Source organism: Macaca fascicularis, chromosome 4 (assembly GCF_037993035.2).
Source record: "Macaca fascicularis isolate 582-1 chromosome 4, T2T-MFA8v1.1".
NCBI classification, from domain to species: Eukaryota; Metazoa; Chordata; class Mammalia; order Primates; family Cercopithecidae; genus Macaca; species Macaca fascicularis.
Window position 1 is genome coordinate 91,667,498 of NC_088378.1, and position 17,108 is coordinate 91,684,605.

Genomic DNA, 17,108 nt, shown 5'->3' on the forward strand with positions numbered 1-17,108 from the left:
CAGATGGTTGTAGATGTGTGATGTTATTTCTGAAGCCTCTGTTCTGTTCCATTGGCCTATATATCTGTTTTGTTACCAGTACCATGCTGTTTTAGTTACTGTAGCCTTGTAGTATAGTTTGACGTCAGGTAGTGTGATGCCTCCAGCTTTGTTCTTTTTGCTTAGGATTGTCTTGACTATGTGGGCTCCTTTTTGGTTCCATATGAAATTTAAAGCAGTTTTTTCCAATTCTGTGAAGAAAGTCCATGGTAGCTTGATGGGGATAGCACTGAATCTATAAATTACTTTGGGCAATATGGCCATGTTCACGATATTGATTCTTCATATTCATGAGCATGGAATGTTTTTCCATTTGTTTCTGTCTTCTCTTATTTCCTTGAGCAGTGGTTTGTAGTTCTCCTCGAAGAGGTTCTTCACATCCCTTGTAAGTTGTATTCCTGGGTATTTTTTATTCTCTTTGTAGCATATGTGAATGGGAGTTTGCTCATGATTTGGCTCTCTGTCTGTTATTGATGTATAGGAATGCTTGTGATTTTTGCACATTGATTTTGTATCCTGAGAGTTTGCTGAAGTTGCTTATCAGCTTAAGGAGATTTGGGGCTGAGATGATAGAGTTTTCTAAATATACAATCATGTCATCTGCAAACAGAGACAATTCCACTTCCTCTTTTCCTAATTGAATACCCTTCATTTATTTCTTTTGCCTGATTTCCCCGGCCAGAACTTCCAATACTATGTTGAATAGGAGTGGTGAGAGAGGGCATCCTTGTCTTGTGCCGGTTTTCAAAGGAATGCTTCCAGTTTTTGCCTATTCAGTATGATATTAGCTGTGGGTTTGTCATAAATAGCTCTTACTATTTTGAGATCCGTTTCATCAATGCCTACTTTATTGAGAGTTTTCAGTATGAAGGGCTGTTGAATTATGTCGAAGGCCTTTTCCACATCTATTGAGATAATCATGTGGTTTTTGTCATTGGTTTGGTTTATGTGATGAATTACATTTATTGATTTGAGTGTGTTGAACCAGCCTTGCATGTCAGGGATGAAGCCGACTTGATCGTGGTGGATAAGCTTTTTGATGTGCTGCTGGATTCGGTTTCCAGTATTTTCTTGAGGATTTTCGCATCAATGTTCATCAGGGATATTGGCCTAAATTTTCTTTTTTTGTTGTGTCTCTGCCAGGTTTTGGTGTCAGGATGATGCTGGCCTCATAAAATGAGTTAGGGAGGATTCCCTCTTTTTCTATTGTTTGAAATAGTTTCAAAAGGAATGGTATCAGCTCCTCTTTGTACCTCTGGTAGAATTCGGCTGTGAATCTCTCTGGTCCTGGACTTTTTTTTGCTTGATAGGCTATTAATTATTGCCTCAATTTTAGAACTTGTTATTAGTCTATTCAGGGATTTGACTCCTTCCTGGTTTAGTCTTCGGAGGGTGTATGTGTCTAGGAATTTATCTATTTCTTCTAGATTTCCTAGTTTATTTGCACAGAGGTGTTTATAATATTCTATGATGGTAGTTTGTATTTCTGTGAGATTTGTGGTGATATCCCCTTTATCATTTTTTATTGTGTCTATTGGATTCTTCTCTCTTTTATTCTTTATTAGTCTTGCTAGCGGTCTGTCTATTTTGTTGATCTTTTCAAAATACAAGCTCCTAGATTCATTGATTTTTGAATGCTTTTCATGTCTCTGTCTCCCTCAGTTCTGCTCTGATCTTAGTTATTTCTTGTCTTCTGCTAGCTTTTGAATGTGTTTGCTCTTGCTTCTCTAGTTCTTTTAATTGTGATGTTAGGGTGTCGATTTTAGATCTCTCCTGCTTTCTCTTGTGGGCATTTAGCGCTATAAATTTCCCTCTACACACTGCTTTAAGTGTGTCCCAGAGATTCTGGTACATTGTGTCTTTATTCTCATTGGTTTTAAAGAACATATTTATTTCTGCCTTAATTTTGTTATTTACCCAGTAGTCATTCAGGAGCAGGTTGTTCAGTTTCCATGTAGTTGTGTGGTTTTGAGTGAGTTTCTTAGTCCTGAGTTCTAGTTTGATTGCACTGTGGTCTGAGAGACAGTTTGTTATGATTTCTGTTCTTTTGCATTTGCTGAGGAGTGTTTTACTTCCAATTGTTCATTCAATTTTAGAATAAGTGCTATGTGATGCTGAGAAGAATGTGTATTCTGTTGATTTGGGGTGGAGAGTTCTGTAGATGTCTATTAGGTCTGCTTGGTCCGGAGCTGAGTTCAAGTCCTGGATATCCTTGTTAATTTTCTGTCTCGTTGATCTGTCTCATGTTGACAGTGGGGTGTTAAAGTCTCCCACCATTATTGTGTGGGAGTCTAAGTCTCTTTGTAGGTCTCTAAGAATTTGCTTTATGAATCTGAGTGCTCCTGTATTGGGTGCATATATATTTAGTATAGTTAGCTTTTCTTGTTGCATTGATCCATTAACCATTATGTGGTGCCCTTCTTTGTCTCTTTTGATCTTTGTTTGTTTAAAGTCTGTTTTATCAGAGACTAGGATTGCAACCCCTGCTTTTCTTTGCTTTCCATTGGCTTGGTAAAGCTTCCTCCATCTCTTTATTTTGAGCCTATGTGTATCTTTGCACATGAGATGGGTCTTAATACAGCACATTGATGGGTCTTGACTCTTTATTCAATTTGCCACTGTATATCTTTTAATTGGGGCATTTAGCCCGTTTACATTTAAGGTTAATATTGTTGTGTTTGAATTTGATCCTGTCGTTATGATGCTAGCTGGTTAGTTGATGCAGTTTCTTCATAGCATCGATGGTCTTTACAATTTGGTATGTTTTTGCTGTGGCTGGTACTGGTTTTTCCTTTCCGTGTTTAGTGCTTCCTTCAGGATCTCTCGTAAGGTAGGCCTGGTGGTGACAAAATCTCTCAGCGTTTGCTTGTCTGTAAAGGATTTTATTTCTCCTTTGCTTATGAAGCTTAGTTTGGCTGGATATGAAATTCTGGATTGAAAGTTCTTTTCTTTAAGAATGTTGAATATTGGCCCCCACTCTCTTCTGGCTTGCAGGATTTCTGCAGAGAGATGTACTGTTAGTCTGATGGGCTTCCCTTTGTGGGTAACCCAACCTTTCTCTCTGGCTGCCATTAACATTTTTTCCTTCATTTCAACCTTGGTGAATCTGATGATTATGTGTCTTAGGGTTGTTTTTCTTGAGGAGTATCTTTATGGTGTTCTCTGTATTTTCTGAATTTGAATGTTGACTTGCCTTGCTAGGTTGGGGAAGTTCTCCTGGATAATATCCTGAAGAGTGTTTTCCAACTTGGTCCCATACTCCCCATCACTTTCAAGAACACCAATCAAACGTAGGTTTGGTCTTTTCACATAGTCCCATATTTCTTGAAGGCTTTACTCATTTCTTTTCACTTTTTTTTCTCTAATGTTGTCTTCTCGCTTTATTTCATTGAATTGGTTTTCAGTCTCTGATACCTTTTCTTCTACTTGATCGCTTTGGCTATTGATACTTGTGTATTCTTTACAAAGTTCTCGTGCTGTGTTTTTCAGCTCCATCAGATCATTTATGTTCTTCTCTAAACTGGTTATTCTAGTAAGCCATTCGTCTAACCTTTTTTCAACGTTCTTAGCTTCCTTGCATTGAGTTAGAACATGCTCCTTTAGCTCGGAGGAGTTTGTTATTACCCACCTTCTGAAGCCTACTTCTGTCAATTTGTCAGACTCATTCTCCATCTAGTTTTCACAACTCCTTGCTGGCGAGGAGTTGTGATCCTCTGGAAAAGAGGCATTCTGGTTTTTGTGATTTTCAGCCTTTTTGCCCTAGTTTCTCCCTATCTTCATGGATTTATCTACCTTTGGTCTTTGATGTTGGTGACCTTCGGATGAGGTCTCTGAGTGGATGTCCTTTTTGTTGATGTTGATGCTATTCCTTCTGTTTGTTAGTTTTACTTCTAACAGGCCCCTCTGCTGCAGGTCTGCTGTAGTTTGCTGAAGGTCCACTCCAGACACTGTTTGCCTGGGGATCACCAGTGGAGGCTGCAGAACAGCAAAGATTGCTGTCTGTTCCTTCCTCTGGAAGCTTAATCCCAGAGGGGCTCCTGCTAAATGCCAGTCAGAGCTCTCCTGTATGAGGTGTCTGTTGGCCCCTACTGGGAGGTGTCTCCCAGTCAGGAGGCACGGGGGTCAGGGACCCACTTGAGGAGGCAGTCTGTCCCTTATCAGAGCTCAAACGCTGTGCTGTGAGAACCACTGCTCTTTTCAGAGCTGTCAAGCAGGGATGTTTAAGTCTGCTGAAGCCATGCCCACAGCTGGCCCTTCCCCCAGGTGCTCTGTCCCAGGGAGATGGGGGTTTTATCTGTAAGTCCCTGACTGCAGCTGCTGCCTTTTTTCAGAGATGCCCTGCCCAGAGAGGAGGAAACTAGAGAGGCAGTCGGTCTTGCTGAGCTGTGGTGAGCTCCGCCCAATTCGAACTTCCCTGGCAACTTTGTTTACACTGTGAGGGTAAAACTGCCTACTCAAGCCTCAGCAATGTCAGACTCGGCTTCCCCCACCAAGCTCGAGTGTTTCAGGTCAACCTCAGACTGCTGTGCTAGCAGCGAGAATTTCAAGCCAGTGGATCTGAGCTTGCTGGGCTCCACGCAGGTGGGACCTGCTGAGCTAGGCACCTGAGGGAATCTCCTGGTCTGCTGGTTGCGAAGACCACTGGAAAAGCGCAGTATCTGGGCCGGAGTGTACTGTTTCTCCCAGTACAGTCTGTCACGGCTTCCTTTGGCTAGGAAAGGGAAATCTCCTGACCCCTTGAGCTTCCCTGGTGAGGATCAAGGTGAGCCCACCCTGCTTCAGCTCGCCCTCTGTGGGCTGCACCCACTGTCCAACCAGTCCCAGTGAGATGAACCGAGTACCTCAGTTGTAAATGCAGAAATCACTCACCTTCCACGTCTATCTTGCTGGGAGCTGCAGACTGGAACTGTTCTTATTCAGCCATCTTGCCAGCCAACCTGATATCTACAATTATTGTCAATTTAAAAAATTAATTAAAAACAAAGAAACACAGCAACTTAGAATTTTGCAATACATTGTTATTAACTATAGTTACCATGCTGTGCAATAGACCTCAAAAAGTTATTTTCCCCTCTAATTGAAACTTTGTACCCTTTGACCAACATCTCCCCATCCTCACCTCCTACCCCACCCAGCCCCAGTAGTCACCATTCTACTCTCTGCTTCTATGAGTTTGACTTTTTTAGATTTCACATATATGTGAGATGATTCAGAATTTTTATTTCTGTGCCTAGTGTATTTCAGTTAACATACTGTCTTCCAGGTTCAACCATGTTGTCTCAAATGACAGAACATCCTTCTTTTTAAGGTTCAATAGTATTCCATTGTGTATATATACACACCACGTTTTCTGTGTCTGTTTATCTACTGATGGACACTTAGTTTGATTCCACACCTTGGCTATTGTGACTAGTGCTACAGTGAACATAGGAGTACTGATATCTCTTCAATACACTGATTTCAAATCTTTTGCATATGTATCCAGAAGCAAGATAGCTGGATCATTTGGTAGTTCTCCTTTATTAGAGTTTTGATAGATTTGTGTATTATAGAAGAACTTACTCTAATTGACACCCCATCTTGAAGATTTGAATCATTTCATATATGTAATAATGATTGCAAAGGTGGTTCTCTCCATATTAAATTGTCTCCCTTCTCCAGCCTGGGTGACAGAGCAAGACTCCATCTCAAAAAAAAAAAAAAAAAAAAAAAAAAAAAATTGTCTCCCTTGTTCTCTTTTATGTTATTTATTGCACTTTTTTTTTTTTTTTAAAAAAAAGAGGATAGACTAGAGACTTTGGAAGGAGTCCTGAGGTTCAGAAGAAGAGGAAAGGTGTGGACATGTACAAAGAAATGAGAATTCAATGCACAGAAAGATAAATTTGTGTGAAGGCTTCTTTCTGACCCTTAAATAGACATCTTTAACAATAGATGCCCACAATTTTGTTGATGGAAAAAGGCATGGTCTTGCAGCAGTGATTACATGTGGTTTGTGTAGAAGCACTTGTTGGAAATCAAAATAATGTGTATATTAGTTGAAAAGTCACATTGACCTATATTTTTGAAGCAAAATATCTTGTTTGTTCTATTTAAAGTATTTTGGTTTTTTGGTTAATCCTCTTGGGTTTTAAGGAAATTTGTTTCTCATAGCCTGGTTGACAGCAGATTTCATCTCTGGATACGTCATTCAGATCTCCTCTGTAATGAGACATATGAGGGAGTGATGTTTTGTGATTTAGTGATATAGTAGTTAACCTTAGCTAAACTCTCATGTTAATTTAATTCTGTGAATTAATTTCCACTCATCACATACACATTCAATTTTGAAACATAAAAGTTTTCTATAATTGATTCACAGAGCAGAGCTTTCAAACTCATTAGTCTCAGGGCCCCTTTACACTCTTAAAATTTATTGAGGCACCCCCAAAAGCTTTTATGTAGGTGGGTTATGTCTGTCAATATTTACTGTGTTAGAAATTAAAACTGAAATTCTTTCATACTTGTTTAATTTTAATTCATGAATTAGATTGATGGAAAAGTAATTGCTGGTTTTGCCATTAAAAGTAATGTAGTAAAAATGGCCAAACACAGTGGCTCATGCCTGTATTCATTCTCAGCGCTTTGGGAGACTGAGGTGGGCAGATCGCTTGAGGTCAGGAGTTCAAGACCCGCCTGGGCAACATAGTGAAATCCCATCTCTACTAAAAATACAAAAATTAGCCTAGCATGGTGGCACTCACCTGTAATGTCAGCTACTCAGGGCTGGGACAGGAGAATCACTTGAACCTGGCAGGCAGAGGTTGCAGTAAGCTGAATCATGAGACTGCACTCCAGCCTGGTCAACAAAGTGGGACTCTGTCTCAAAAAAAATGCAGTAAAAGTAAAAATATAAATATTAAAACCACTATATATTTACATACATAAAATATTTTATGAAAAATACTACTCTCTGCTTCTATGAGTTTGACTTTTTTAGACTTCACATGTAGGTGAAATCTTACAAACTTAGAAAAGTAGTACTGTTTTGCCATTTTTGCAAACCTCTTTAATATTAGACTTAACAGAAGACAGCTGCATTCTCATATCTGCTTCTGCATTCAATATGTTACAATAGCCCATATCAGGTAGTTATTGGAAAATTCCATTGTGAGCACACTTGTGGGAAAATGAGTGTCTTAGTATTACTCTGAAGACAGTTTTGACATAGACCTTCTGAAAGGTTCTCTGGCATCCTTAGGAGTCCCCTGACCACACTGGAGGATGGGTGCTACAGCTGGGAAGTGGGCTGGCATGGCATGGGCAGCATCCATCACAGAGATTAAACTCCATTTCTTGGAGACTCCTTACACAGTTTCCAATATCCAGTGACACTTTCTAAGAACATAAAGATGCTAATGGATGCTTTTGGCCAATGATAAAATTTAAAGTGTTTTTATTTGGAGATCAAAAAGGTTAACAAACATACTTTGTGAATTGACAATGACTTTTTTAAAGAAAAAAATATTTAGCGATGGATTAGACTGAGATGGAAGATGATATCGAACAATAAGAATATCAAGAATGAACATAGTAGTGTGGTGCAGGTTGCAACCATCAGGGCTGGAGGAGAGTGACAATTTTGAGCAAAAGCCTATGACTACAAGAGACTGTAGCCTAGAACAGCACTCAGACCTGCAAACAGTAGCCCCACAAAGGGGCAGGACCTGGAGGGGTCCCCTTGCAACAAAGGTAAAGGGAGACAATCACCTCTTAGTGATCATGTTCTCTGGTGTTAAACCACCCTTTGATACTAAATTCATCTCCAGATACCCAACATTCTTGTGATTCATCTTTCTTTTTCAGTGTATGAAACCTCTTTGGGGTAAGTTAACTAATTTTATAATTTGTAATGGTATCTGTAAACCAGAACACAAAGTTAAACCTTATGATCTGAAAAGTCTTATAAATGTGTCCCAAGGAAATTTGCAGTTTTTTTTAAATCATCCGTATTTTGGATCACGTGGATTTTGGCACTCTATTGAAAAACAGGAAATGCAGTTGTGACCATGCATGTAATATTTAGATGTAAATTTGGGACCAGATTTTTAGAAAACCTGTCTCTTTTGGAAAAAAGTTGAAGATTCAGAGATAAAAGGAGCACTTTGTTAAGAACAGAAAAACAAAGGTAGCTAGGTGTGGCAGTTCATGCCTACATGTAATCCCAGCACTTCAGGAAGTCGAGACAGACAAATCGCTTGAGCCCAGGAGTTCAGCACCATCCTGGGCAACTTGGCAAAACCCTGTCTCTGAAGAAAATGCAAAAATTATCCAGGCATAGTGACGTGCATCTGTGGTCCCAGCCACTCAGGAGGCTGAGGTGAGAGCATTGTTTGAGCCTGGCAAATTGAGGTTGCAGTGAGCCATAACTGTATCACTGCACTCCAGCCTGGGTGACAGTAAGGACTCTTTCAGAAAGAAAGAACAAGAAAAGGAAGGAAGGAAGGAAGGAAGGAAGGAAGGAAGGAAGGAAGGAAGGAAGGAAGGAAGGAGAGAAGGGGGGAAGAGAGGGAGGGAGGGAGGAAGGAAGGAAGGAAAAGAGAAAGAAAAAGGAAAGGAAAGAAAAAAAGAGAAAGGGAGGGGAAGGGAGGAGAGAGAAAAGAGAGAGAAAAAAGCAAAGACAGAAAGAGAAAAGGGAGGGAGGAAGGAAGGAAGGAAAAGAGAAAGAAAAAGGAAAGGAAAAAAAGAAAAGAAAGAGAAAGAAAGGGAGGGGAAGGGAGGAGAGAGAAAAGAGAGAGAAAAAAGCAAAGACAGAAAGAGAAAAGGGAGGGAGGAAGGAAGGAAGGAGAGAGAAAACAGAAAAGTAAAGAAATGAAAGAAGAAGGAAGGAAGGAGGAGAGGAAGGTGAGAAAAAGAGAAGGAAAGGAAAGAGGAAGAAGGAAAGGAAAAAGGAAGAAGGAAAGAAAGAAAGAAAAGGGAAAGAAAAGGAAAAAATGAAAGAAAAAGGAAGGAAGGAAGGAGAGAGAGGAAAGGAAGAAAGAAAAAGAACAAAGAAAGGAAAGAGAAAGAAAGAAAAGGAAGGAAGGAAAGAAAGAAGGAGGGAGGGAGGAAGGAAAAAGAAGAAGAAAGGAAGAAAAATAAGGAAATAAAGAAAAGAAAAGGAAAGGAAAGGAAAGAGAAAGAAAAGAAAAGGTTTAGTTGCTATTTGAGTTCAGAACAAAATATAGTTATATGACTTACTGGTTATGTTGTTAATTAATAAGTTAGTTCACTATAGAACCACGTTTTTTATTTAACTTTCTTGTCATTATTAAGGGTATTGTCAATGTTACTGATAAATATCCTACAACACGTTTTAACATACATGTCTAAGAATGAACTCATTATCTTCTTGCCAACCCTAATCTTTCTGTCTTGGTCAGTGGTCTCACCATCTACCCAGTCTCCCAAACCAGAAGTTCAGGGAACAGAACACCCTCAACTCTTCTCTCCTATATTCAAAGGCCCTAAGTATAGTAAACATTCAGCTCTCTGAATCTCTCACAAGGTGTCCTCTCTTGCCTTTCTCTCTGCCTTTTCCTTATGACAGCTGCTCCAGCAGTCTCTGTATTGGACTCTTTTGCTTCTAGTCTAATCCCCACTCAGACCACCCCAGTGCAGCCTAAATAGTGCTTTCAGAAGGTTTCCTTCTCAAAATTCCCATTTGATCACACTTACCTGACTTAAAACCTGTATCAATTCCTAGTAATCTAAAGGTTAAAGTCCAAGCACTCTAGCATACAATTCGAAATCCTTCCAAAAGGTGGTCCAAGTCTAGCTTGGAAGCTTTGTTTCTTGCCATTCCTGGCCACTAAGAGGCGCCAACCTCCTACAGCAGCAAATTTTAAATACTGTGTTTAGGATACTAAACACAGTGGCATTGTGATATACTAGTTTCTACCAAAAACCAAACTTTAATTTGGGGGTATGTGCAGGAGAGAGATGCTACTGTATGGGAGCCAATGACTGCCCACACATAGCCATCATGTGGCTCCAGGACATCTGTTCATGGAGCCACATCAGTCACGTACTAGTCTACATAAAGTGGCACAACTGCACGTTTGTTGGGTACAACAGTGTCACTTATTTCCCCAGGCCATGAAGAACGCCTCTTAAAGTAAATGGTCCAAGTACAGTGGCAGAGTACTAAACTCAGTTCTGTTTCAAAAATAGCCCATTTTTATTTTTAGGTAATTGCTTGATAAAGTGGTACTTTTGTTTGGCAGTAGAATGTTGGCATTAAGTAAGTCCTGATTTTTAAAAGAAAAAAGTAAAATAAACTGCATTTTTGCAGGTATTGCAGAGGAAAAAATTTTAATTTAAAAGTTCTGTCTTCTAAGATTGTTAGCTGCAAATTTTTCTAACTTATCCATTTAAAGTAGGCTTAAGGAGAAAAAAAGTCATATGTCCTCCTAGATCTCTCTCTAGGGTATAGCAGTAAATTCTTTTTTTCTGTTTCCTGAGATTTATATTGCTTTGTGATCTGGAGTTAGTAGCAGTAGTTTAAATTCTAAGTAAAGCAAAATTGCAGTCTTGACTCCTATCAATTAATAGGAGAGGAAGGGCTGGTCAACGAAACACACGTGTAACAGAAAGAGGTCTCTCTTCCTTACCTTCCGGAAGCCCCTAGTACTCTGGGTATTAGATTACTCTGGAGATCCCCGGATTGCTTAGCTGGCTGAGAAGAGGTAGGCTCCATAATGGACAGTTCTTAGAAAATGTGTTGTGAGCTATACCACAAACTCTGGTAAGCTCAAGTTTAGGAGTAACATAATGGTGGGGAGGAGAGAATGTCTAGTTTCAGAGAACAAAATTTGCACCAGCACACACACTTACCTTAGTTCTACAGGGACACATGATTGTTGATCTCTGCTCTTAGGAAATTTCAGTTTATCTTTCACAAACATAAGGTAAAACAGAATGCAACTAATTTATTATATGCAACTATTGGTTGTCTTAGGTAACTTTTGCAATTTTAAGATACTAATTACAATGATCAGCACATTATATTTGGTCAACATTTGCTCTCTACAGGGCAGTCCACTATGATTAGACAACTAAGGTATTTTATTCTGCATCCTGAACTTTTTCCATTATACCAGAGTTGCTGTGTCTATCTCCTAGCACTGTATATATGCATAAATAGGGTGCAGCTGTTTGACAACTTTCAAACTTTCAATAACACACATTAGCCTTCAAAATACTTTTTACCCTGAAGAATGAGCAAAATATTGGGGTAAGGTTTTTTCCTCAATTTTTGAGGCTACAATTTCATTTGAGCCTAAAAACAAGTCAATTCCATTGACCACTGATGTTTCTCTTATTTTAAACGAGACTTTAATAAAATGTCAGGCCATTTTCATGAAAATTTTTCTATCATGTAATGCCTTTCAAAACTCATACTGATTATGATTTTATATTGATTTTTCAGTCATCGTTATAAACATAACATATATCGCTATGATTTCACAGGCTAATATGGCTCACAGAGCTACTTGCCCAAACTCAATAGCTCCAAACTACTAACATTTTATAGTTCCTATATATCTGGGGGTTTTAAAATAGTTTAATAGTTTGTCTACACCCTCCTTCTCTTATCAGCTGTCACTTCTTGGGACTGTTGGACTTGCCTCAGTAGCAGCCTTCTCATTATAGTTCCAGAAATCAGATTACCAAACTTGTTAAGATTATTTCTAGAGTAAAAGTAATTTTGTGGCATCTATGTCAGTTATTCAGAAGATACATTGTATAGCTTATTTTTTTGTTACATTTTAGATACTTGAAATCATCAGAAAAGGAAGTTCTAGATAAGTGAGATGTTGTGTGGCATATTACAAATTACTAATGAAATTAAATGGAAAATATAATAGAGAAGAGTAAGGAAAATGAGTGTTAATTAGGCTGAGCAAAAGCCCAGAGGAACTTTCCAGACTCATCTGTGTTCGGCTGTGTGAACAGTTTTCAAAGTATTCCTCTTATCTACGCTACATGTGAGAGTGGACACACACTTCAGTATAATGTGAACACGCACAGAAGATTTCAATAACAAACACAAGTTCATACTAGTTGAATACGAGTGAACATTTACAAATATAAAGTGAAATATGATCATATAGTCTCAGCTTAGTAAACTGTGTAAACTCAGTTGGTAAAACCACACAGGGAGGCAATGATAGGTCCTATGATAGATTGATTACAATGTGGATCAAAGTAGATATTCTAAGTAAGTGGTCAATTTGTCCTCAGTGCTTGAGAAAAGTGAATGGATGTTAAGGTGTTATTGGAAATTTTAAAATATTACTAAGGCAAAAAGACTTTGGTGACAGGTTTTGAGGCAGAGATTGTCTGATTAAATATTTACATGGCAGAGGAGAAGATAAGGTGTAGCTACAGAAGGTTGGCACTTGTCTGAAGGCAATTTTTATCAGAAACATACATGAGTCAGCAGAGAATGCGTCAAATATCTAATTCCTTAAGTCACACGCTGTAGTGTATTCCAATACTAAAATTCTTATTACAAGAAAATACTCCCATTATCTAAATATTTGGTTATATCTTTAATATGATACATGATTAAGACAATACCTATAGCATTTTTGAGCTTCAGCATATAGCATACAGTAAGTAAAGCCCTTTAAGAGTAAGCCTCAATGAATACTTGGTGATAAGTTTAAGCACGTATCGATGGCTGCCTCTGTGCCAGGTACTGGTACTTGAAATAATGATGATGAAAGTTAGGAAAAAGAGATTGGTTGTCCTGAGCTGCCATTCATACCCCTTTGCCTAGTTTCTCTAGTGACACAAGCTTGTGAATTCCCTGGGTCTGGCCCAAGGTGCAACTTATAGGTTTAGAAGTTTAATGCAACTTGTAGGTTTACATACATGTTATGGACTCTGTGTTTGTGTCCCACACCCACCCCTAAAAATGTCACATGCTGAATTTCTAACCCCCAATTGTGATGGTATTTGGAAATGCGGCCTTTGGGAGGTAACTGAGGTTAAATGAGGTAATAAGGATGGGACCCTCATGATGGGATTAGTGTCTTTATAAGATGAAGAAAAGAGAGTCTGCTCTCTCTCTCTCTGTCATCCTGCTTGTGCACAAAGAAGAAATCACAGGAGCATACCGTGAGATGGCAGCCACTTCAAGACAAGAGAAGAGGTCTCAAAATGAAACTTCCCTGATTTTGGACTTCCGAGCCTCCAGTGTTGTGAGAATTAAATGTCTGTTGTTTCAACCACCCAGTGTGTGGTGTTTTGTTATGGCAACTAAGACACCACCTTACCTGTGGGTAAGCAAACTAGACCATATTGGGATCATAAGTCATTTTGTCCACCATGTTCTAGACAGTTTAGCTAACTGGATCAAATTATCAGCTTTTAAATACAGAAAGGAAGAAGCAGGGAATTTCCCTCCCTAGATTTTATAAGTAGAAAAGAAACCCATCTGAGGATGGTTTTTCCCCTTAGTGGAATAGTGAATCAATAAAAACATGTGGGAGGGCACAGTGACTCTCACCCGTCATCCCAGCACTTTGGGAGGCCAAAGCAGAAGGATCACTTGAGCCCAGGAGTTAGAGACCAACCTGGGCAACAAAGCAAGACCACATCTCTACAAAAAAAACTTAAAGAATTAGCCTGGCATGATGGCACTTGTCTGTAGTCCCAGTTACTTGGGAGGCTGAGGCAGGAGGATCTCTTGAGTCCAGGAGGAAGGCTTCAGGGAGCCATGGTCACTCCACTGTGCTCTATAGCCTGGGCAACAGAGAAATATGTTATTAAAATTTTACTTTAATAAAAATTAAAACTTGTGAATCTGCCTGTCGGTCTATGGTATTTGACAAGGACATGATTTCACCACCAATTAGACCAAATCTCCTAAATATCTCTGAACCTAACGATTTGGCCATTGAAGAAAGAGCAATGACCTAGTTGCAAAAATCAGTTTATTAAAAAGGCTCTTCTGTTAATTAAGGAAAGATGTTTTTGCTGATCATTTTTAGTAAAAGTAGTTTTATTAAAGTACTTTTAAAGCCTGGCAGGTACTTTTAAAAATCAGTAGCCAAAAAAAGTATTTGTTATTGGGAAAGCACACTAAAGAATAATGATGCTAATTCTAGGTTCTTTACAGCTATAGAGCCACATTCTTGTAATATCCAGTGCTTGGTCCAGTTGCCTTATCCCAATATTCTTGATTAATAATCACAGTTTATGTTTGATGAGAGTAAATAACCTGATTTACTAACATAAGGACAAAAACTTATGAGTAATTAAAATGGTCAACATTGGAATAAAATGCAAGATATACACAATATAATTTTTACACTATGTAACAAACTGAATAACTTATGGTAAGTTATACTTCTGAATTAATTTTAATAACTAAACAATAAGTGGTAAAAAATTTTCTTATCACTGGACAACCACTTGCAGAGAATGTGACTGAAGGGGATTAAAACTTAAAGTATAGGGTTAAAGTAGATGATCTTTTATAGTCTCTTCTTATCCTGAGATTCTTTCTATGAAATAAGAATTGAAAAGAATTATTCTATCTACAAGTAAGAAAGGTAAAAATGTGTCCAGAACTCTGATCTTGGTTATTGCTATGATCTGAATGTTTACATCCCCCCAAAGTTTGTATGTTGAAACCTAACTCCGAAGGTGATAATATTGAGAGACAGGGCATGTGGGAGATTATTAGGTCATGAGGGCTCCTGCCTCAAAACTGGAATTAATTCTCTTATAAAAGGCGCTTACATAAGCTTGGGTGCCCCTTCCACTACATGAGGACACAGCAAGAAGGTGCCATCTATGAGGAATGGACCTTCATCAGACACTAAATCTATTGATGACTCCATCTTGGACTATCCAGCCTTCAGAACTGTGAACAATAAATTTCTATCATTTAAGAGTTCCTGGTCTAAGATATTTTGTTACAGCCACCTAAATGGACTAAGACAATCAAACATTATGTAAATCTTTTTCAAAATAAACATTGGTTTAACTAAGAAACATATCAAAACGGAAAAAATTGTTAAGTTGCTTCTGCCCACACACATTTCGTTTGAACAAGAAAAAAACATAAATAAAATGTGTTATTTAGATAAAGAGGGAATGCCACAATTTTAAATTTCAGTTGTTTTGAAAATTGTTATTTGAAATCCACCATTGGCAAGCTTCCCAAGACGATAAAATCAGTACAGTCCTTCGCACACAGTAGACATATATGCATGTCTAATAAGTATGTTTGTTTAGCTAAGTGAGTTCAATCTAGTTCTCAATTTCAAATCTGATAAACATAAGAGAAAAAGTATATGAAGCAAAACTTTCTGGTTAATGCAATATATTTTAGTGTTCCTAAATAGGTCGTATAAGATTCAGGATTCACTTGGAAAAGAAAAGCGCATGACAGAATTAAAAAAAAAAAAAACCCTCTAGCCAGGCATGTTAATGCATGCCTGTTATCCCAGCTACTTGCGAGGTTGAGGAGGGAGGATCTATTGAGCTCAGGAGTTCAAGGCTGCAGTGAGCTGTAATTGTGCCACTGCACTCCAACCTGGGCGACAGAGCAAGACTGTTTCTAAAAAGAAAAAAAGAAAAAGTCTCTGCAAATTAAACAAGCTCAGTTTTATATTTTTGAAAAGTATATTGGACAATGATTTTAAGAATTATATATATAATAAATATGTACTTAGAATTTAACCTTCAGTACCAAACTATTTTACTAAGCACCCAAAGGTATTCTAAACTTACTCAAATCCTAGGAGTTATATTCAAAGACTCAAAGACGAAGATTCCGTGTATGTCTTTGTGTGTTCGCAAGTGTGTAAGTATGCAAAACTGACCTTGGAACATTTTTGTTTCTGTGATCACATAGATGTTTTCCCCCCAAAAAAAACTGAGCAAAATTTTTGAGTCAATTACCGTATTCCACTGGAAAAAATAATAAAATACTACTCAGTGAAATGTGCTTGGAATTAAATCAAATCATTAAAAACATAAAATGGTAGTTAATACTTGCTGAAATCCTGTATACAAAACACATATGGCTGGGCATGGTGGCTCAAATTTGTAATCTCAACACTTTAATGCCAAAGCGGGAGGATCATTTGAGGCCAGGAGTTTGACACCAGCCTTGTCAATGTAGCAAGACCTAATTCTCTACTTCAATTAAATAAAAATTACAAAAGCATATATACAGATACAGTAAGAGTTACAGCTAATTTATTTTTTAAATTTTTATGGAATTATTTTTAAGAGGTTCACATTATAAAAGAATCTGCATGGCCAGGTGCAGTGGCTCATGCCTGTAATCCCAGCACTTTGTGAGGCCGAGGCAGGTGGATCAACCAAGGTCAGGAGTTGGAGACCAGCTTGACCAATATGGTGAAATCGCATCTCTACTAAAAATACAAAAATTAGCCAAGTGTGGTGGCACACACCTGTAGTCCCAGCTTCTCTGGAGGCTGAGACAGTAGAATTGCTTGAACCCAGGAGACAGAGATTGCAGTGAGCCGAGATCACGCCACTGCACTTCAGCCTAGGCAAGAGAGCCAGACTCCATCTCAAAAAAAAAAAAAAAATCTGCGCTTGTACTGAATTTCTGCTGTTTTGAACATCATTCACAAAATCATTTATCATAATATAATCAATTATTTCTTGGTATACTAGTCCAGAGTATAACTCCCCATTATTAAAAAATTATAAGATAAATTTGAACCCTGGCAGAATCAACGACTTGAGTGTGCCATGAGAGAGAGAATGATGTGACCTTAGAAACTACCGGAAAGAACAGACCAGACCAGAAATAAGGCCTACAATTGCTGAATTTTAAGGTGTACTTGATTTATAGATCACTAAAACTCTTTAAACATAATGCCCTGAACTATTCCCTTTTTACAGCCCTTTAGCAAGTATTTATTTATTCAAGAAATACACATTGAGTGCCTACTCTGTGTTTTGCCCCAAGGCAGTCATTGGACTCTGCTTATACTACATGATGGCCAGAATGGGTGTTGCAGCCTTGGTTCCTAAGGAAAATAACCAGACCCTCC